The 24669-nt window shown below is 37.7% G+C and overlaps 1 protein-coding gene across 14 annotated transcripts in view; it reads left to right on the forward strand.

Moving 5' to 3' along the window:
- The window catches only part of dlgap1a (discs, large (Drosophila) homolog-associated protein 1a), an 890995-nt gene that overhangs the window by 159738 nt on the left and 706588 nt on the right, over positions 1 to 24669 (forward strand). For 9 of the 14 annotated variants that reach the window (XM_063062219.1, XM_063062200.1, XM_063062175.1 and 6 more), the window contains one exon: positions 17785 to 17870. The exons of 3 other annotated variants lie outside the window; for them this stretch is intronic. The gene's annotated coding sequence lies outside the window, so the exon portion shown is untranslated. The remainder of the gene's footprint in view (positions 1 to 17784; positions 17871 to 24669) is intronic. 2 more of the 14 variants (XM_063062228.1, XM_063062246.1) reach the window with 1 other exon arrangement.

The following is a 24669-nucleotide window of genomic DNA, read 5'->3' on the forward strand; positions in this document are numbered from 1 at the left end:
CTACTCTTATTTTGTCTCTGTCTCCTACACTAGTCAACAGAAGCTCAAAATAATCTTGATAAACAGTGTCTCATTTTTGAATTGTAAACATTTGAGTTTAACAACCACTTCAGCAATTTTATGTAATAATTCTGCTACTTCCATTTATACCACAAAGGGACAGACCTTTTGTTTCTTTTTTGTCTCATTGCCACCTTCCTTAGCTTTCCATCAACATCTGTGTAATCCACTCCTGTTTTCCATCCTATCAATCTTATTTTTCTTCTTTCCATTCCTCTTCCATTTCTTTGATGTCTAGTGTTTTCTGGTCATTGACTGGAAATGCTGACCATAAAATACAGGAATAGAATTAGGCCATTCGGTATATCAGGTCCGCTCCGCCATTTGATCATGGCTGATCCATTTCCTTCTTAACTACATTCTCCTGCCTTCTCCCCATAACCTTTCCTGCCCTGATTTATCAAGAATCTACCAACCTCTGCTTTAAATACACCAGTGACCTAGCCGTTAGAGCTGTCTGTGCCAATGAAATCCACAGATTCACCATCATCTGGCTAAAGAAATTCCTCCTTATCTCCATTCCAAATGCATGTCCTTCTATTCTGAGTTAGTGGCCTCTGCTTCTGGACTTCATCACTACAGGAAATATCCTCTCCATGTCCACTCTATATTAGCCTTTCAACTTCAGATAAGGTTATAGTCATAGTCATACTTTATTGATCCCAGGGGAAATTGGTTTTCGTTACAGTTGCACCATAAATAATTAAATAGTAATAAAACCATAAATAAATAAATAGTAATATGTAAATTATGCCTGGAAGTAAGTCCAGGACCAGCCTATTGGCTCAGGGTGTCTGACCCTCCAAGGGAGGAGTTGTAAAGTTTGATGGCCACAGGCAGGAATGACTTCCTATGACGCTCTGCGTTGCATCTCGGTGGAATGAGTCTCTGGCTGAATGTACTCCTGTGCCCAACCAGTACATTATGTAGTGGATGGGAGACATTGTCCAAGATGGCAATTCTAAATTCCAGTGAGTACAGGCCCAGATCTATCAAATATTTCTCAAAGAGAAGCCTTTTATTTCCCAGAATAATTTTCATGAACCTCCTTTGAACCCCCTCCAATGACAACACATCCTTTCTTAGATACGGAGCCCAAAACTGCCCCCAGTGCTCCAAGTGAGGCCATGAAGATAGTCCACATTTTCATTCTGTTACCAAATTACATGACCGTACACTTCTCAACACTGTAGTGCATCTGCCACTTCTTTGCCATTCTCCTGACCTGTCTGAGTACTTCCGCAGCCTCCCTGCTTTCTGAACACTACCTTCCCCTTCACCTATCTTTGTATCATCCGCAGACTTGGCCACTTTGTCATCAATTCCTTCATCCTAATCATTGACAAATAACTATCCCAACACCAGGAAAGGCCCCCTTTATTCCCACACTTTTCCTCCTGCCATTCAGCCAATTATCTATCTATGCTAGTACATTTCCTAGAATACCATAGGTTGTTATCTTGGTAAGCGGCCTCCTGTGTGGCACCTTGTCAAAGGCCTTCTGAATATCTTCGGTTATTTCCTCAAAGAATTCCAACAGATTTTTCAGGTATGATTTTCCCTTTGGTCTATTTCATTGTGTCTCTACATGTATCCCATAACTTGGTCCTTAAAAACTGAATCCAACATCTTTCCAACCATTGAGGTCAGGCTAACTGTCCTATTATTTCCTTTCTTCTACTTCCCTTCCTTCTGGAAGAGTGTGAAGTGACACATGCAATTTTCAGTCTTCCGGAACCATGCCAGAATCTAGTGATTCTAGAATGATCATTACTAATGCCTCCATAATCCCTTGAGCTACCTTTTTCAGAGACCTGGGGTGTAGCCCATCTGGTCTGGGTATCTACCTTCAGACCTTTCAGCTTCACAAGCACCTTCTTCCCAGTAATAAGAGCTGCGCTCACTTCTGCCCCCTGACATTCACGTACTGCCAGGATACTACTCGAGTCTCCCACAGTGAAGAATGGTACAAAATACTTATTCAGTTCATCCACCATTTCCTTGTCCCCCATTACTACCTATTCAGCATCATTTTCCAGTAGTCAGATATCTCCAGTCACCTCTCTTTTATTCTTTATATATCTGAAAAAAAACTTCAAGTACAGGTTTCCCCTGCCATCTGAAGGTACAGCGTTCCTATGAAATGGTTCGTAAGTCGGAATGTCATACAGTGAAGAAGCAATTACCATTTATTTATATGGGAAAAATTCGTGAGTATTCGCAGACCCAAAAAATAACCTACCAAATCATGTCAAAGAACATATAAAACCTAAAATAACAGTAACATATAGTAAAAGCAGGAATGATATGATAGATACACAGCCTATATAAAGTAGGAATACTTTTCTACAATCTTTGCCGCACTGTCCACCATAGCGAAAATCTCACACGAGCACTCTCGGCAGAAACACTCTCTCCAGTAACCTTTAATCTATGAAGCTGCCAAATCATACCAAATAACGCATAAAAATACACAGCCTACATAAAGTAGAAATATTGTATGTACAGTGTAATATCACTTACCGGAATCGGGAAGGCAGTGCCGAGCACACTGATGATGGTGTGTTAGGCTGGGTCGTCAGAGGTTGGGGTGGTGCAGTGGTCCCCATCCTCCGGGCCGCCAACCGATACCGATCCGCGAAGCATGCAGTGGTGCAGCGGTGGCCAGGACGCACCCAGCACATCTTTAAGAAAAAAGCCCAAATAAACAAACTAATTAATTAGCTGCTGCCCGGTACTTAAATGTCAGCCCAGATCAGAGGTGACATAATCGGCAACCGCCTCTGATCTGGGCTGACATTTACGTGCCAGTTGGCACCTAATTAATTAGTTTGTTTATTTTGGCTTTTTTTCTTAAAGATGTGCTAGGTACATCCCGGCTACCGCTGCACCACTGAATGCTTCGCGGCAATGTATCGGTCCATGGCCCGGAGGTTGGGACCACTGGGGTGTGATTTCATCGTCGTCTGTTTCCATCAGGGCATGCAGGTCATCTTCTTCTATGTCTGCCTGCCTTGCTGTCGAAGGTCGAGGTTCGTCGTCTGATGTGGCTGATGTGGAAGGCTTGAAAAACGACAGTATGCTTGACTGCTTATCCTTGCACATTTTTCTATCAGACAGTTCTTTGTAAGTACTCAAACCATCCTGCAAATATGCCCTCAACCTATGTACCCTTTTAAAATTAAAGTCGTACTTTTCTGCAATCATTGCAGTGAAAATCTCATGCAGTTGCTTCACGTTCAGTTCCTGGACAACTTCGCTTTCAATCTGTTCGCTACTGCATTTGGTTTCATAGAAACATAGAAACATAGAAAATAGGTGCAGGAGTAGGCCATTCGGCCCTTTGAGCCTGCACCGCCATTTATTATGATCATGGCTGATCATCCAACTCAGAACCCCGCCCCAGCCTTCCCTCCATACCCCCTGACCCCTGTAGCCACAAGGGCCATATCTAACTCCCTCTTAAACATAGCCAATGAACTGGCCTCAACAGTTTCCTGTGGCAGAGAATTCCACAGATTCACCACTCTCTGTGTGAAGAAGTTTTTCCTAATCTCGGTCCTAAAAGGCTTCCCCTCTATCCTCAAACTGTGACCCCTCGTTCTGGACTTCCCCAACATCGGGAACAATCTTCCTGCATCTAGCCTGTCCAATCCCTTTAGGATCTTATACGTTTCAATCAGATCCCCCCTCAATCTTCTAAATTCCAATGAGTACAAGCCCAGTTCATCCAGTCTTTCTTCATATGAAAGTCCTGCCATCCCAGGAATCAATCTGGTGAACCTTCTTTGTACTCCCTCTATGGCAAAGATGTCTTTCCTCAGGTTAGGGGACCAAAACTGCACACAATACTCCAGGTGTGGTCTCACCAAGGCCTTGTACAACTGCAGTAGTACCTCCCTGCTCCTGTACTCGAATCCTCTCGCTATAAATGCCAGCATACCATTCGTCTTTTTCACCGCCTGCTGTACCTGCATGCCCACTTTCAATGACTGGTGTATAATGACACCCAGGTCTCGTTGCACCTCCACTTTTCCTAATCGGCCACCATTCAGATAATAATCTGTTTTCCTATTTTTGCCACCAAAGTGGATAACTTCACATTTATCCACATTAAATTGCATCTGCCATGAGTTTGCCCACTCACCCAACCTATCCAAGTCACCCTGCATCCTCTTAGCATCCTCCTCACGGCTAACACTGCCACCCAGCTTCGTGTCATCCACAAACTTGGAGATGCTGCATTTAATTCCCTCATCCAAGTCATTAATATATATTGTAAACAACTGGGGTCCCAGCACTGAGCCTTGCGGTACCCCACTAGTCACCGCCTGCCATTCTGAAAAGGTCCCGTTTATTCCCACTCTTTGCTTCCTGTCTGCTAACCAATTCTCCACCCACACCAATACCTTACCTCCAATACCGTGTGCTTTAAGTTTGCACACTAATCTCCTGTGTGAGACCTTGTCAAAAGCCTTTTGAAAATCCAAATATACCACATCCACTGGTTCTCCCCTATCCACTCTACTAGTTATATCCTTAAAAAATTCTATGAGATTCGTCAGACATGATTTTCCTTTCACAAATCCATGCTGACTTTGTCCGATCATTTCATCGCTTTCCAAATGTGCTGTTATCACATCCTTGATAACTGACTCCAGCAGTTTCCCCACCACCGACGTTAGGCTAACCGGTCTATAATTCCCCGGTTTCTCTCTCCCTCCTTTTTTAAAAAGTGGGGTTACATTAGCCACCCTCCAATCCTCAGGAACTAGTCCAGAATCTAACGAGTTTTGAAAAATTATCACTAATGCATCCACTATTTCTTGGGCTACTTCCTTAAACACTCTGGGATGCAGACCATCTGGCCCTGGGGATTTATCTGCCTTCAATCCCTTCAATTTACCTAACACCACTTCCCTACTAACATGTATTTCACTCAGTTCCTCCATCTCACTGGACCCTCTGTCCCCTACTATTTCCGGAAGATTATTTATGTCCTCCTTAGTGAAGACAGAACCAAAGTAATTATTCAACTGGTCTGCCATGTCCTTGCTCCCCATAATCAGTTCACCTGTTTCTGTCTGAAGGGGACCTACATTTGTCTTTACCAGTCTTTTCCTTTTTACATATCTATAAAAGCTTTTACAGTCCATTTTTATGTTCCCCGCCAGTTTTCTCTCATAATCCTTTTTCCCCTTCCTAATTAAGCCCTTTGTCCTCCTCTGCTGAACTCTGAATTTCTCCCAGTCCTCAGGTGAGCCACTTTCTCTGGCTAATTTGTATACTACTTCTTTGGAATTGATACTATCCCTAATTTCTCTTGTCAGCCACGGGTGCACTACCTTCCTTGATTTATTCTTTTGCCAAACTGGGATGATCAATTGTTGTAGTTCATCCATGCAACCTTTAAATGCTTGCCATTGCATATCCACCGTCAATCCTTTAAGTGTCATTTGCCAGTCTATCTTAGCTAATTCACGTCTCATACCTTCAAAGTTACCCCTCTTTAAGTTCAGAACCTTTGTTTCTGAATTAACTATCTCACTCTCCATATTAATGAAGAATTCCACCATATTATGGTCACTCTTACCCAAGGGGCCTCTCACGACAAGATCGCTAATTAACCCTTCCTCATTGCTTAAAACCCAGTCCAGAATAGCCTGCTCTCTAGTTGGTTCCTCGACATGTTGGTTCAAAAAAACATCCCGCATACATTCCAAGAAATCCTCTTCTTTCTTCTTCCAATTACATCAGCTCTTCATCTTTCAGTTCTTGGTCATGGGATGCCAAAACCTCTTCAACATCATCTTCGTCAGCGTCCACAAGCCAAACTCACTTTGTCCTTACTTCATTCACCACGATCGAAACGCTTAATTATGTCTAGTTTTACGCAATGTGTAACACCCTTACGAGCTCTTTTAGGATTTTCTGATACCTCAGAACTCATCTTGCAAACGGATGCTCAAAATAAATTGACATAAAGCACAGATGCTCACAGGCACGTGCTTAAGCAATGCCGGCTAGAATGCAGTTCCGGGGGAGGAGCTTGGCTGCTCAGGGCGCACGCTGCCTTTTTTCGTAACAGTGAAAACACCTTCTGAAGGCAAAAACAAGTAATTAATGTAGGTCTTTCGTAACAGCGAGGTGTCGTAAAGCAAACGTTCAAAAAGCGGGGGATACCCTTTTCTTTGATATTATTGGATAACTTACCTTCATATTTCATTTATTGGCATCTTATGGCTTTTTTACTTGACTTTTATTAATTTTTAATGGTTTCCCAATCCTCTAACTTCCCAGTAATGTTTGCTGTATTATATGCCCTCTCTTTTGCTTTTATGGTGTTTTTTTATTTTCCTTGTCAGCCACGGTTGCATCACTCTGCCTTTAGAATACTACTTCTTCTTTGGGATGTATCTATCTGTGCCTTGCAAATTGTTACGAGAAACTCCAGCCTTTGCTTCTCTGCTGTCATCCCTGCTAGTGTTCCCTTCAAGTCAACTTTGGCTAGCTCCTCTCTCATGCCTCTGTAATTCTCCATCTCCATTGTAATACTGATTCATCTGAGTTTAGTTTCCCCTTCTCTAATTACAGAGTGAATTCTATCATAGTATGGTCAGTGCCTCCTAATGATTCCTTTACTTTAGGGTCCCTAATCAGAACCAGTTCATTACACGGCACCCAATCCAGAATAGATTATCTCCTAGTGGGCTCAACCACAAGCTACTCTGAAAAGTCACCAAGTGGGCATTCTACAAATTCCCTCTTGGATCCAAAATCAGCACCACCCTGATTTCCCCAATCTAACTGCATATTGAAATCCCCCATGACTATTGTCTGGCTGATATGCAATTTTCTGTCTCTCCTTGTAATTTGTAGCTCACATCCTGACTAATGTTTGGAGGCTTGTATATAACTCCCATTAAGGTCTTTTTACCTTAATTCTACCCACAACGATTCTACACCTTCCAATCCTATGTCACCTCTTTCTAAGGATTTGATTTCATTTTTTATCAACAGAGCCAAACCACCTCCTCTGCCTACCAGCCTGTCCTTTTGATGTAATGTTTCCCTCTTCACAATTTGTGTCTGCCGATTTAGTATTTGCAGTACTTTTCATGCTATTTCAGTCAAAATCATTCTTCAGTTTTCATTAATGGAAAATTGTCAAAGTATATCATTCTTGACCTTTTTGTACATATGCATTAAGATGAATTGGGCACTTAAGAGGAGCCATACATTAGACGTCTGCTCAAATATAAAATTAAAACTAAGTCCAAACCTAATCTAACAACAGCCAATTGGAGTGCAGGGCTTTTGGCATTCATCAGACGCAGGTCAGATTATCAGACTCTACCCTTCATTATGCATTAGAAGCCCATTTTCAAAGAAAAAACTCCAATATAAAATGCTTTTTGCTTATGTACTGACGAGTAAAGTAATTGATACAGAATAATTGAATAGTATAAATGTCTTTATTCAAATGGAATCAGTCTTGTTTCGGTGGAAAACACTCGGCTCGCCTTAAATATAGCCCTCCATATTAAGTCAAGAAATCAAAGAGTTCTATGTATTTCCCAACAGGGTATCTTCCCTATAATTCAACCCATCCTATCCTTCTCAAGAGTTCCCTGAACCAGCTTAAGTGTAAGATTCTTTATCTGTAGGCGTTTCTTAAATTTTTGTGTAAAATGAGTAATGATGAGCAGTTTGAAACATATAAACACTATGACTCTATGCTTTTCAGTGAGTTGAGAAGACAATGAGGAATTTGAACTATTTCAAGTTGCTAAATGGTAGACAGGAAAATTTGCGGAAGCCAATGGGTAGGAACTGATAAGGGCAGTTCCTTACTGAAAACGACATCACGGATAGAGGTGATGGCAAAGAAGACTTTTGACACTCTGGCCTTCATCAGGCAGGGCAATGAGTGTGGGATTTAGGAAATTATGTTGCAGTTATATTGGACATTGATAAGTGTGGGATTGTCGTATACAGTTTTGTTCATCCTGTTCATGGAAAGATATCATTGTTATGTATTTAATATTTCAGTGATATTTAATTTTGTAACTATTTTGTTTGATTAAGCATTCTTGTTCATTCAAATAATTAATTATGGGTTATATGTAATTGTATGTGAATGATATATGTCATCAAGCCATCATGGCATATGTGCGCACTTTGCTCAAAGTGAAAACAAAGTTAGACAGGTCATACTTGGCTCTGTGTTTTTATTTCTATTACTTTTATCTTTTGGAATTACAAAGCATAACAGTGGCGATGAGTTTTAAAGTGAACCTGAGACAACAACCTACCTGTTGAAGCACAGTGAGACATTTGAGCTATAAAAAAGTGAAACACACTTTCTTTGCAAGAAGAGATGTTCAAATTTATAAAAAGGCAGGAAACAGACAAAATTCATGGGTTAATAAACTCAGTACTGAGTAATAATAAGAATAAGTTACAAAAGCAGAAATATGTAGCTACTTTGGAAAGATAGATCCATTTGATTGTATAAGGGATAACTGAAATATATATACTCAGCAAATTGAGCAGTATTTTAAAGGAAATGAAATAGCCATTGAGAGTTGAGGGCTGGTTTAAAGGCATACAGTTTGCTTCAACGATTGACTGTTCCAATCAAACTAGCTGAAATGACCTTCACTGATATCGTGAAAGTAATGCAGGGAGATTTAGAACCAAAACCATTGTTGATTGCAGGATGCATTTAGGTTTCATAAGCAAAATGAAAAGGAAGGGGAGTCCGTCTCAGTGAACATGGATGAATTGAAGAAGTTGCCTGAGCATTGTCAGTTTCGTTATGGGCTAAATGAACCACTGAGAGATTGTTTAGCTTGTGGAATCTTACAAGAAAGCATTCACAATTGAACCACAACCTTCATTTAAAGGAGCATCAATTTGCATAATATTATTGAAAAATCTGATAATGATGAGAGTGACGCAGAACTGAGTAGCCTTGGAGTTTAAATGTGAAAAATAACAACAGACAAGCAATATGGCTTACACTAGAAATGAATGACAAATTAATTAAAATGGAATTGAACACTGGTTCAACTGTTTCAGTCATTCCAGAAAATGAGTTTGAATGGTACTTAACATATTGAACTGAAGCTTGTAAATATCCAACAATGGCTTATATTGGAGAAAAGATAACTGCTGTGGGAATGACACTCATAACAGTGAAATACAACAACCAACAAGCTATACTGGGCTTGTATGTGGTAAAAACAGGAGGGTCAGCATTGTGGGATTGTGTCTGGCTGAGGCAACATGCAATTTGACTGGAGAGCCATCCACCATATGCATATACATCCCCTGCAATTATGTGAACTGAAAGCAGATTAAGTATTGGATGATGTCACAGCAGTGTTCAAGGATGGCACTGGAAAATTCAAAGATATGAAAGTAGCCAGACAATTAGATTACATGGAGGCTGAAGGAATTTTTTCCAAGGTTTGGTGGAGCCAATGGGTAATGCCAGTTGTCCCAGTAGCCATAAAGAATGGGTGCATCAGGATCTGTGATGACCTTATGATCTCCATCAACACAGTATGGAAAGTAGACCAATACCCTCTGTCCAGGATAGGGGATACCTTTGCAAACTTCTCTGGAAGAAAACACTTTAATTCCAAGGTGTTATTATTTCAGAGAACTTTTCTTGGGCCCAGCACTTAAGTGCAATTATGAAGAAAGAACAGCAGCACCTCTACTTCCTTAGGGGTTTTTGGAGATTTGGCATAACATCTAAAACTTTGACAAACTTCTATAGATGCGTAGTGGAGAGTATATTGACTGGCTGCATCACAGCCTGGTATGGAAGCACCAATGCCCTTGAACAGAAAATATTGCAAAATGTAGTGGATATGGCCCAGTCTATCATGGGTAAAGCTCTCCCAACCATTGGGCTCATCTACATGAAATACTGTAGCAGAAAAGCAGCAACCATCAACAGGGAACCCCACTACCCAGGACATGCTCTCTTCTCACTACTGCCCTCTGGACGAAGGTACAGGATCAACACCTCCAAGTTCAGGACCATCAGGCTCCTGAACCAAAGGGCATAATTTCACTCCCAGCTTCACTTGCCACATCATTGAAATGTTTCTACAACCAAGGATTCCTCGCCTCATGTTCTCAATATATATATTGTTTATTTATGTATTACTATTACTTATTTTGTACTTGCATAGTTTGTTATCTTTTGCACTCTGGTTGAACACCCTAGTTGGGTGGTCTTTTATTGATTCTGTTTTTGTTATTATTCTATAGGTTTATGCCCACAAGAAAATGAATCTTGGGTTGGAGGGGGTATATGTTGACATTTATGTACTTTGATAATAAATTTACATTGAACTTTGAACTTTGAACTTCAGCAAAGTGGACTTAGCTGAAGCCTGCCTACAGATGGAGATGGAGGAAGAGTCCATAAAAACTCACAACGGGCTTTATCATTATAATAGGCTTATTTTTAGAGTACACCTGCACTCTTGCAGAAAGCTATGGTCTAGGTGCTACAAGGGTGTCCAGGCACTCAGTGTTAGCTGGATGCCACCATTGTCATATGTACGTGCCTCATTTAAAGTGAAAACAAAGTTAGACACATTATTTCTGGCACCTTGTTCTTATTTTGATTAGTTCTTAGGTTTTGAAGTTACAAAACATAACAATTACTAAATTAGAAAAAGTGCAGATAAGATTTACCAGGATGTTGCCTGGACTTGTGGACTGAGTTACAAGAAGATGTTTCATAAACCAGGACTTTAATTCCTGGAATGTAGGAGATTGAGGGGTGAATTTATAGAGGTATAATTTCATGACAGACAGGAACAGAGTGAAAGCACATTGTATTTTCCAGGGAGGTAAGACATAGGTTTAAGATCAGGTGCTGGAGATTTAAAAGGGACATTAGGGAGAACTTGAAAGTAGAATTTTTATGTAATGACATCATTGTTCATCTACGTAGAAAAGATCATGGGATTGGCAGTGCTGTTAAGCAAGTCTTGGTAGTTAATGGTTTTGAATTTTTTTATGGTAAGCACCAAAAAAACAGGTCTTCAGTGTGATTGATGTTGTGCCAATCAAGAATCTGTTTTTACCTGTTCCCCCCCACCCCCCACCACCCCAGATGGTTTGAGTCCATGCATGTTATTAGAACTGCATGCTTCCAGGCAATGGACACTATTCCATCGTGCTCCATATTTACGCCTTGTAGATTGTGTAAGAGCTTTGGGAGGTCAGGAGGTGAATCACTTAAGCAATATTTATGTGGCTGACACAGTTAACCTTTGGATTAATGTTAGGTCCTCCAAGATTCTGATAGCTGCGGTCATGGCATTAATAATTCTAAGTAAATCTGTTCTCAAAGTACATATATGTCACCATATACTATCCTGATCCATTTAAAATTTAATAATTATATAACCATATAGCCATATCACAATTACAGCACGGAAACAGGCCATCTCAGCCCTTCTAGTCCGTGCCAAACTCTTACTCTCACCTAATCCCACTGACCTGCACTCAGCCCATAACCCTCCATTCCTTTCCTGTCCATATAGCTGTCCAATTTAACTTTAAACAACAACATCGAACCTGCCTCAACCACTTCTGCTGGAAGGGCGTTCCACACAGCTACCACTTTCTGAGTAAAGAAGTTCCCCTTCATGTTACCCCTCAACTTTTGCTGTTTAACTCTCAACTCATGTCCTCTTGTTTGAATCTCCCCCACTCTCAATGGAAAAAGCCTATCCATGTCAACTCTATCGATCGCCCTCATAATTTTAAATACCTCTATCAAGTACCCCCTCAACCTTCTACGTTCCAAAGAATAAAGACCCGACTTGTTCAACCTTTCTTTGTAACTTAGGTGATGAAACCCAGGTAACATTCTAGTAAATCTTCTCTGTACTCTCTCTATTTTGTTGACATCTTTCCAAAAATTCGGTGAGCAAAACTGTACACAATACTCCAAATTTGGCCTTACCAATGCCTTGCAGAATTTTAACATTACATTCCAACTCCTATACCCAATGCTCTGATTTATAAAGGCCCCAGCATACCAAAAGCTTTCTTCACCACCCTATCCACATGAGATTCTACCTTCAGGAATAATGCACCATTATTCCTAGATCCCTCTGTTCTACTACATTCTTCAATGCCCTACCATTTACCACTTTGTCATATTTTGATTAGTCCTACCAAAATGTAGCACCTCACATTTATCAGCATTAAACTCCATCTGCTGTCTTTCAGCCCACTCTTCTAACTGGCCTAAATCTCTCTGCAAGCTTTGAAAACCTACTTCATTATCCACAACACCACCTGTCTTAGTATCGTCTGCATACTTACTCATGCAATTTACCACCCCATCATTCAGATCATTATTGTATATGACAAATAACATTGGCCCCAGTACAGATCCCTGAGGCACACAACTAGTCACCGGCCTCCAATCTGAGGAACAGTTATCCACCACTATCTCTTGCGTCTCCCAGCCAGCCACTGTTGAATCCATTTTACTACTTCAATATTAATACCTAACGATTGAACCTAACTAACCAACCTTCGGTGTAGGACCTTGTCAAAGGCCTTACTGAAGTCCATATAGACAATATCCACTGCTTTACCCTCATCAACTTTCCTCGTAACCTCTTCAAAAAATTCAGTAAGGTTTACATAGAAATATAGAAAATAGGTGCAGGAGTAGGCCATTCAGCCCTTCGAGCCTGCACCACCATTTATTATGATCATGGCTGATCATCCAACTCAGAACCCCGCCCCAGCCTTCCCTCCATACCCCCTGACCCCCGTAGCCACAAGGGCCATATCTAACTCCCTCTTAAATATAGCCAATGAACTGGCCTCAACTGTTTCCCGTGGCAGAGAATTCCACAGATTCACCACTCTCTGTGTGAAGAAGTTTTTCCTAATCTTGGTCCTAAAAGGCTTCCCCTCTATCCTCAAACTGTGGCCCCTCGTTCTGGACTTCCCCAACATCGGGAACAATCTTCCTGCATCTAGCCTGTCCAATCCCTTTAGGATCTTATACGTTTCAATCAGATCCCCCCTCAATCTTCTAAATTCCAACGAGTACAAGCCCAGTTCATCCAGTCTTTCTTCATATGAAAGTCCTGCCATCCCAGGAATCAATCTGGTGAACCTTCTTTGTACTCCCTCTATGGCAAGGATGTCTTTTCTCAGATTAGGGGACCAAAACTGCACACAATACTCCAAGTGTGGTCTCACCAAGGCCTTGTACAACTGCAGTAGTACCTCCCTGCTCCTGTACTCGAATCCTCTCGCTATAAATGCCAGCATACCATTCGCCTTTTTCACCGCCTGCTGTACCTGCATGCCCACTTTCAATGACTGGTGTATAATGACACCCAGGTCTCGTTGCACCTCCACTTTTCCTAATCGGCCACCATTCAGATAATAATCTGTTTTCCTATTTTTGCCACCAAAGTGGATAACTTCACATTTATCCACATTAAATTGCATCTGCCATGAGTTTGCCCACTCACCCAACCTATCCAAGTCACCCTGCATCCTCTTAGCATCCTCCTCACGGCTAACACTGCCACCCAGCTTCGTGTCATCCGCAAACTTGGAGATGCTGCATTTAATTCCCTCATCCAAGTCATTAATATATATTGTAAACAACTGGGGTCCCAGCACTGAGCCTTGCGGTACCCCACTAGTCACCGCCTGCCATTCTGAGAAGGTCCCGTTTATTCCCACTCTTTGCTTCCTGACTGCTAACCAATTCTCCACCCACACCAATACCTTACCCCCAATACCGTGTGCTTTAAGTTTGCACACTAATCTCCTGTGTGGGACCTTGTCAAAAGCCTTTTGAAAATCCAAATATACCACATCCACTGGTTCTCCCCTATCCACTCTACTAGTTACATCCTCAAAAAATTCTATGACCTTCCACGCTCAAATCCATGTTGACTGTTCCTAATCAGACCCTGTCTATCCAGATAATTATATATACAATCTCTAAGAATACTTTCCATCAATTTGCCCACCACTGACGTGAAACTCACAGGCCGATAATTGCTAGGTTTACCCTTAGAACCCTTTTTAAACAATGGAACAACATGAGCAATACGCCAATCCTCCAGCACCATCGCCGTTTCTAATGACATTTGAAATATTTCAGCCAGAGCCCCTGCTACTTCCACACTAACTTCCCTTAAGATCCTAGGGAATATCCTGTCAGGACCCGGAGACTTATCCACTTTTATATTCCTTAAAAGCTCCAGTACTTCCTCTTCTTTAATCATCATAGTTTCCATTACTTCCCTACCTATTTCCCTCACCTTACACAATTCAATATTCTTCTCCTTAGTGAATACTTTATATTTTATACTTTATTGTCACCAAACAATTGATACTAGAATGTACAATCATCACAGTGATATTTCATTCTTCGCTTCCCGCTCCCTGGATTACAAATTGATAATAAATATTAAAAATTTAAATTATAAATCATAAATAGAAAATGGAAAAATGAAAAGTAAGGTATTGCAAAAAAAAACCGAGAGGAGGTCCAGATATTTGGAGGGTACGGCCCAGATCCGGGTCAGGATCTGTTCAGCAGTCTTATTACAGTTTGAAAGAAGCTGTTCCCAAATCTGGCCATACAAGACTTCGAGCTCCTGAGCCTTCTCCCGGAGGGAAGAGGGACGAAAAGTGTGTTGGCTGGGTGGGTCGTGTCCTTGATTATCCTGGTAGCACTGCTCCGACAGCGTGCAGCACTGAAGAAAAGAAATAGTTCAGAATATCCCCCATCTCTTTTGGCTCCACACATAGCTGCCCACTCTGATTCCGTAAGGGACCAATTTTATCCCTCATTATTCTTTTGCTATTAATATAACGGTAGAAACCCTTGGGATTTATTTTCACCTTACTTGCCAAAGCAACCTCATATCTTCTTTTTGCTTTTCGAATTTCTTTCTTAAGATTATTTTAACATCTTTTATATTCCTTGAGCATCTCATTTACTCCATGCTGCCTATATTTATTGTAGATATCTCTCTTTTTCCCAACCAAGTTTCCAATATCCCTTGAAAACCATGGCTCTCTCAAACTTTTAACCTTTCCTTTCAACCAGAACATAAAGATCCTGTACTCTCAGAATTTCGCCTTTAAATGACCTCCATTTCTCTATTACGTTCTTCCCATAAAACAAATTGTCCCAATCCTCTCCTCCTAAATCCTTTCGCGTCTCCTCAAAATTAGCCTTTCTCCAATCAAAAATCTCAACCCTGGGTCCAGACCTATCCTTCTCCATAATTATATTGAAACTAATAGCATTGTGATCATTGGACCCAAAGTGCTCCCCAACACAAACATTTGTCACCTGACCTATCTCATTCCCTAACAGGGGATCCAACACTGCCCCTTCTCTAGTTGGTACCTCTATGTATTGCTGCAAAAAACTATCCTGCACACATTTTACAAACTCCAAACCATCCAGCCCTTTTACATTATGTGCTTCCTAGTCTATGTGTGGAAAATTAAAATCTCCCACAATCACAACATTGTGCTTACTACAAATATCTTCAATTATCAAAGTGAAGTCTTTATAGTTTAAAATAAACATTGCTTGACATTTGTGTGGTTTAAGTGTCATTATCCCTTGCCAATTGTTCAACCATGGGGAAACATTCTACTCTTATGATGGAAGTAAAGTCATTGATGAAGATGTGTTAATTAGTTTCTGATAACAACAAACATCTTTTTTTTTGTTTCGGAATTTAAATTTCTGATCATTAGAGAGATTTTCCCTTGATTTTGATTGATCAGTTTCATTAACTTTCTTTGATGCTTTGTTCAAATGCTTGCAGTAACATAGACATCCTGAGAAAAGAATCTTCCACAGCCAAGGCAAAAACTTTGGGATAATCTATTTTGAATAAGCAGAAACCTTAGGATAAATTACTAAGCACATGAAATGAAATTCAAACATGTTCTTCAGTACTGTGCAAATTTGAGTTCAAATATTACTAAATATTTTCTGTCAAATGTTCCAGCAGTATTTATTCTATTAACAGATTTTGATAAAGAAATTTACAATAGGAAAAGATGTGCATAATTATTATAATCTGGGCTTCCAGCCATGGATCTACTAACAAATAAGCACTGTTAAAGTAAGAGAACACAGTTAAATTTAGCTGTGTCAACTTATTCAGGAAGCAAAGCATTCTTTATGGTTTCCAGTTTGAGTAGCATTAATAAATACTGCAGATAAAAAATGAAACAAAAGCACTTTACATTGAAGGATGTTGATGATATCTTTGTTCAGCATGTACACAAATAATGTTCACAATGCTTTACTTTTAGATGTTGTTAAAAAAAGTAAATTTGGTGATGGGGTTTATATCTAAGAAGGCATTGCAAAGGCCAGCCGATGCTAAACTGGCAAACTCTCCATTCAGTTTATGCCTGCAACCTGGGTGTAAAACCTGTTTATTTATACCCAGGCATTATAATTTTTTGCTGATTAATTTGGTAGAAAGGGTGATTTTGTCTGTGTGAGGCTAGAGCTCAGATGTACATTTAAGCAGCATGAGAGATGACTAATATGAAGATCTTTTTTGTTCAGTCCTAATATTTGTTTTATTCTCATGAATAATCTGCTATTCACAATCCTGAGAACATGTGAATACAAGGATACCAGAAAAAAATGGAAGTTGTAAAAACCCAGTCTCAGCCCTTCCTCTCACTTCTCTGTAGCAACAATCATCCCTCTACAGACTATTCCTGTTGCAGAGTTTCAACCATCTCTTTACCTCCACTGATGCTGATTCAGACCTTGAGTTTGTCCAGTGGTTTGTTTTCTGATCAAGATTTCAGCATCCACAGTTTCTTTTGTTTTCCAAAAGGAAATGACTACCTAATTCATATTTGACGACTCTGAAATTTGAATATTGCTGTTAAATTCCGATAAAGGGTTTCATCTTAAAACTGAGTCAGAAACCTACATTGCAGTATCTTTCTTTGTATCATCTCTTCTACATTGTCCTCTCAATGTTTGGAAGATGATGAGAACTTCTACTAAAAATTTTAACATAGAACTTTTACAGAACAACAAAATGCATAAATGCCATCATATTGATATGAAATATTATTCTTTTAGTTAAGCCATCATCTAGACTTAGCTTAGAAACTAGATCCACTAAGAACACCAAAGTGAACTTATATACTCTGGATTGGACTGTCATTGTTTTCAGGATTTGACAAATTGGCATGATACTTTCATGTGTTATTCACCTTACTGTGTCTGAAAATTTTCTTTTTTCCTAACAGTGTCATAAGTCATGTGCCACACATTTTATCCCTCACTGACATAACTGGAGTGTGGTTGCAGCCAGTGCTATTTGTGGAACACTACTAAATAATAAAAGCGTATCGCTAATGAGAAATGAATTACAGCATTTCCATTCTGATATTGGTGACCTGCATGCACTGTCTGATACCCACACTTTTCTGTGTTCAGAATATTTGAAACATCATTCCTGGTTATTCTATCAATGATGGCAATCTATATCAGACCAATATGTTAAGATCCTACACCTCATTGTGGCTGAAGTTGAATGGGAATTGATCAGTATATACATCATGTGGAGCTTATCCACATATGCAGAAATCTGCCTTCTTCCTTCTACTCTATGTTTTCCTTCATGTCCACAGCAGCCTTTGAAACACCTGTCATGAAGACAGTTCTGATGTACTTGCCAGTGATCATCATGGAAAAGGCACATCTGGGAGATCTTCAAGTAAGTCCCATTAGTTCTGTTTCAGCATATAATTCTGTGTACTGTTATGTACCCCGTAACTGGGTTGCCAAACCAGCAGAAATGGATCACTCAGTTGGAGTCTGGATTACTAGAACTAAGAAAGTTTTATTAAAGAAACAAGCAACACAGTAATCGAAAGGATAATAAATGCAACAGTTCAGCAATGATAAACACACATGTGCACAGAATTAAGATAACAGCATCAATCAAGCTCTGTCGTTGTCTAGGGGTAAATGACCAATTTCAAAGTGACACAAAAGTCCAGTTCGATTTAATAGTTCAGTTCGCAGTAATCATTGCCATGGCGATGGTCAACGTGGGGGGAGGGAGAGAGAGAACGAGAATGACTGATCATTCAGACACGGCTTCCACTCACAGACCGGCGATATTGCTCATAAGCAGTTTTCGGGCGAGTCCTTTGTGATGTCACCTGAGGTCACCGACTGTGACCCCTCCTCCAGATGCGGTCGATCTTCTGCCGTGAACCCGGCACCCAAGCGAGCGTGGACACACACCGGGTTCCCACTGGCCGTACCTTTCCACCCTGTGCGTTTAAGGTCTGGTACTTCCCACCGACTCGTGAGAGGCGCACCGCTTCCAGGGTCTCGTTACCTCGGGTGTCGTGTGTGTGTCCTGCCTTAGCGAACCTGTCCCTTTTTATCCCCCTGCTGGGGTATCACCTGTCCATCACTTCAAACAGTTCAGGGTTCAAAGGGGGAGCAGCTCCAGACAGCTCTCTCTCCCGTCCCTTCATTACACATCTCCAGATCACCTGTCCATCACTTCAAACAGTTCAGTGTTCAAAGGGGGAGCCGCTCTAGACAGCTCTCTCTCCCATCCCTTCATTACACATCTCCAGATGCTGCTTCATTGTTCCTTATCTCTCCTTCCCCTGAGGACAGGTGGCAGACCAACTGCTGATCTCACAGGACATCTATGTGTATTCTCGTCACAGTACATACCACCACCATGCTATTTTTTTATATATATAATTTTTATTAAATTTTCAAAAAGAATACATGAAAAGATAAAATCTACCCCCCCTCCCCTTAACCCTCCCCCCCCCATATATAGTCCTAACTAAAAGAAAGAAAGAAAAAAAAAGAGCCGCCTGGGTATTGGAAGGTTTCCACATGCTCCATGGGATTCAAAATAAATTTGGTATAATTATTCGTTACTTTCCCCAAGTAACCAAATTCTTTGTCGGAGCACTTAAATATGACATCCTATCTTTTGTAAATAAGGGCGCCAAATATTCAAGAATGTTACATAATTATCTCTTAAATTATAAGTAATTTTTTCAAGTGGAATAGAACTAGCCATTTCATTATTCCAACGATCCATACTTAAATACGAATCAGATTTCCAAGTAACTGCTATAGTCTTCTTAGCTACTGCCAATGCAATTTTTATAAATTCTTTCCGATATTTATTCAATTTAAGTTTCGGTTTTATCCCTTCAATATCACCTAATAGAAATAATACAGGGTTATGTGGAAGTTGAATTCCAGTAATTTGTTCCAATAAGATTCTTAAATTTATCCAAAAAGGTTGAATTTTAAAACAAGACCAAGTAGAATGTAAAAAAGTACCAATTTCTTGATTACACCGAAAACATTTATCAGATAGATTTGAGTTTAATCTATTTATTTTTTGTGGTGTAATATATAATTGGTGTAAAAAATTATATTGTACTAATCTAAGTCGAACATTTATTGTATTTGTCATACTGTCCAGACAAAGTCTTGACCAATTTATTTCATCAATATTAATATTCAGATCTGTTTCCCATTTTTGCTTTGACTTATGGGTTCCTTGTTTAATTGTCTGTTCTTGAATCAAATTATACATACAAGAAACAAATTTTTTAATTTTTCCTTTTTGAATTAAAATTTCAATTTCATTAGCTTTTGGCAAAAACATTGTTTGACCCAGCTTACCTATCAAGTAAGCCCTTAACTGAAAATAACAAAAGAAAGTATTATTAGATATTTTATATTTATTCTTTAATTGTTCAAATGACATCAATATACCTCGCTCAAAACAATCTCCTATAAATTTAATCCCTTTTTGGTACCAATTATATAAAAGTTGATTGTCCATTGTAAAAGGAATAAGTCTGTTTTGAAACAAAGGTCTCCTTGCTAATAGAGATTTCTGTGTTTCCTTATCAACATTTATCTTATTCCATAGATCAATCAAGTGTGTTAATATAGGAGATTCTTTCTTTTCCCGTATCCATTTAGATTCCCATTTATATATAAAATCTTCAGGTTTATTTTCTCCTATCTTGTCTAATTCTATTTTAATCCATGCTGGTTTTTGATCATCGAAAAAAGATGCAATAATCTAAGTTGATTTGCTTTATAGTTTTTAAAGTTTGGAAGTTGTAACCCTCCTAACCTAAATTTACATGTCAGTTTTTCCAATGATATTCTTGACATTTTACCTTTCCAAAGAAATTTTCTCACAGATTTATTTAACTCTTGAAAAAATTTCTGTGGCAATTGTATTGGTAATGTTTGAAACAAATACTGTAATCTTGGAAATATATTCATTTTTACAACATTGACTCTACCTACTAATGTTATTGGTAGTATCATCCATTTGTCAAGATCTTCTTGAATTTTTTTCAATAGTGGTAAATAATTAAATTTATATAAATTCTTTACATCACTATCAAGTCTTATACCTAAATACTTTATACCATTTACCGGCCATCTAAATTGGGTTACTAATCGACATTGACTATAGTCTCCTTTAGTAAGAGATAAAATTTCACTTTTATCCCAGTTTATTTTGTAACCTGATACCTTCCCATATTCATCCAATCTAGAAGATAATTTATGTAACGAATGTTGTGGGTTTGTTAAATAGATCAAAACATCATCGGCAAAAAGATTAATTTTATATTCCTCTTGGTTAACTCTAAAACCCATAATATCTGGATCCAATCTAATTAGTTCTGCTAATGGCTCTATCGCCAATACAAATAGAGCAGGTGATAATGGACAACCTTGTCTAGTTGACCTTTTTAGCTGGAATGGTGTTGAAATTTGAGAGTTTGTCACTACTTTAGCTTTAGGGTTAGAATTTAAAGTTTTAATCCAATTTATAAAAGATGTTCCTAACCCATATTTTTGTAATACTTTAAATAAAAAATCCCATTCTAATCTATCAAATGCTTTTTCTGCATCCAAAGCTACTACTATACTCTTCTCATCCCTTTTTTGTGCCAAATGAATTATACTGAGTACACCATGCTATTTTTAAATAATTTTGGACAACTTGGCATTTGGATGTATGCACATGTTTAGTCGACTAAAAACAGGTAAAATCAATTTCTCTCCAAAAAGTAGTTAAGTAAATTGGAAAACTATAGATTTTCAGTTTTCATTTATAGTCTGTGAAAATTCTGAGTTTGTAATTAAAGCAATTACTGTAATTAAAATAATTTAATTGGAAAATATATTTTAAATATTAGTGTCAAAAATTCATTACCAGTTATAATTTGCAGAGATTTCATGTAAATATATCTAGTCTTTTAATTTGATAGCTGATAGCTGACACATTCATCAAATCAGCTATGTATTACTTTTGCTAACAAATTATCGAAGTTGGCAAATATGTGGGATTAGGAAAATTGTGTGACAGAAAGAAAATGATGAAACCTTCCAAAATTAGTTCAACGAGGATTGAGAATATTTTTGTCAATGAAAATGAAGCAGTGCCCAGCATATTATAACATTTGTAATATTGTTTGATAGCAATCCAGTAAAAATTTAGCATGCATTTTTAGATATTTGTATAATTTAATCCAAAGCCAATTGCTTGATGCATTCCCCCAAGTGGCTTATTAATATCTTGTCTTATATTAATAAGTAATCTTCTACTTACAAATATTATTTGTAATTATTTCCATTCATTAATTTTCAATAACACATTCTGGGAATATTCCCAGATAGTTAGGGCAAATTTAGAATGGAAATAATTACAAATAATATTTGTAAGTAGAAGATTACTTATTAATATAAGACAAGATATTAATAAGCCACTTGGGGGAATGCATCAAGCAATTGGCTTTGGATTAAATTATACAAATATCTAAAATGCATGCTAAATTTTTACTGGATTGCTATCAAACAATATTACAAATGTTATAATATGCTGGGCACTGCTTCATTTTCATTGACAAAAATATTCTCAATCCTCGTTGAACTAATTTTGGAAGGTTTCATCATTTTTTCTTTCTGTCACACAATTTTCCTAATCCCATATTTGCCAACTTAGATAATTTGTTAGCAAAAGTAATACATAGCTGATTTGATGAATGTGTCAGCTATCAGCTATCAAATTAAAAGACTAGATATATTTACATGAAATCTCTGCAAATTATAACTGGTAATGAATTTTTGACACTAATATTTAAAATATATTTTCCAATTAAATTATTTTAATTACAGTAATTGCTTTAATTACAAACTCAGAAGTTTCACAGACTTTATAAATGAAAACTGAAAATCTATAGTTTCCAATTTACTTAACTACTTTTTGGAGAGAAATTGATTTTACCTGTTTTAAGTCAAAGTAAACATGTGCATACATCCAAATGCCAAGTTGTCCAAAATTATTTAAAAATAGCATGGTGTACTCAGTATAATTCATTTGGCACAAAAAATGAAGAAGAGTATAGTAGTAGCTTTCAAAATGCAGAAAAAGCATTTGATAGATTAGAATGGGATTTTTTATTTAAAGTATTAGAAAAATATGGGTTAGGAACATCTTTTATAAATTGGATTAAAACTTTAAATTCTAACCCTAAAGCTAAAGTAGTGACAAACTCTCAAATTTCAACACCATTCCCACTAAAAAATCAACTAGACAAGGTTGTCCATTATCACCTGCTCTATTTGTATTGGCGATAGAGCCATTAGCAGAACTAATTAGATTGGATCCAGATATTATGGGTTTTAGAGTTAACCAAGAGGAATATAAAATTAATCTTTTTGCCTGATGATGTTTTAAATCTGTTAACAAACCCACAACATTCGTTACATAAATTATCTTCTAGATTGGATGAATATGGGAAGGTATCAGGTTACAAAATAAACTGGGATAAAAGTGAAATTTTATCTCTTACTAAAAAGGAGACTATAGTCAATGTCGATTAGTAACCCAATTTAGATGGCCGGTAAATGGTATAAAGTATTTAGGTATAAGACTTGATAGTGATAGTAAAGAATTTATATAAATTTAATTATTTACCACTATTGAAAAAAATTCAAGAAGATCTTGACAAGTGATAATACTAAACCATAGTAGGTAGATTTGTAAAATGAATCTTTCATTACAGGGTTTAAACATTAAATAAATTGACAGAAATGTTTTTCAAGAGTTAAATAAACTGTAAAATTATTTGGAGGAAAATGTAACTGTATTTAAAAACTTGACATAAATTTAGGTTAGGAGTACAATCCAAACTTTCTATAAAGCAAATACAGATTATTATCTTTTTTCAATGATAATAAAAGACTTAAATGATTGGACAAATAGGGAAAATAAATAAATTTTATAAATAAATAGGAACTGAATAAATTCAAGGAAAAGAAAGAATCTCATACTAACAACTCAATAAATAGGATAAATATTTCATGAAATCTATAGAATACCTTTTGTTTCAAAACAGATTACTTTACAATCTGGATTTTTTATAATTGAAAAAAGGATAAATTTAAGAAAGATTGTTTTGAGCGAGGTATATTGATGTCATTTGAACAATTAAAGAATAAATATAAAATATCTAATAATACTTTCTTTTGTTATTTTCAGTTAAGGGCTTACTTGATAGGTAAGCTAGGTCAAACAATGTTTTTGCCAAAAGACTAATGAAATTGAAATTTTAATTCAAAAAGGAAAAATTAAAAAAAATTTGTTTCTTGTATGTATAATTTGATTCAAGAACAGACAATTAAACAAGGAACCCGTAAGTCAAAGCAATTAAGAATCTGAATATTAATATTGATGAAATAGAATTGGTAAAACTTTGTCTGGACAGTATAACAAATACAATAAATGTTCAACTTAATTAGTACAATATAATTTTTTACACCAATTATATATTACACCACAAAAAATAGATTAAACTCAAATCTATCTGATAAATGTTTTCGGTGTAATCAAGAAATTGGTACTTTTTTTACATTCTACTTGGTCTTGTTTTAAAATTCAACCTTTTTGGATAAATTTAGAATCTTATTGGAACAAATTACTGGAATTCAACTTCCACCAGTAACCTTCTATTATTTCTATTAGGTGATATTGAAGGGATAAAACCGAAACTTAAATTGAATAAATATCGGAAAGAATTTATAAAAATTGCATTGGCAGTAGCTAAGAAGACTATAGCAGTTACTTGGAGAAATTAGATTTATTTAAGTATGGATCGTTGGAATAATGAAATGGCTAGTTCTATTCCCCACTTGAAAAAATTACTTATAATTTAAGAGATAATTATGTAACATTCTTGAATGTTTGGCACCCTTATTTACAAAAAAGATAGGATGTCATATTTAAGTGCTCCGACAAAGAATTTGGTTACTTGGGGAAAGTAACGAATAATTATACCAAATTTATTTTGAAATCCCATGGAGCATGTGGAAACCTATTCCAATACCAGGCGGCTCTTTTTTCTCTTTCTTTTTTAGAATTAGGACTATATATATGGGGGGGGGGGAGGGTTAAGTGGGAGGGGGGGTAGATTTTATCTTTTCATGTATTT

The sequence above is a fragment of the Mobula hypostoma genome, chromosome 1 (assembly GCF_963921235.1).
Source record: "Mobula hypostoma chromosome 1, sMobHyp1.1, whole genome shotgun sequence".
Classification (NCBI taxonomy): Eukaryota; Metazoa; Chordata; class Chondrichthyes; order Myliobatiformes; family Myliobatidae; genus Mobula; species Mobula hypostoma.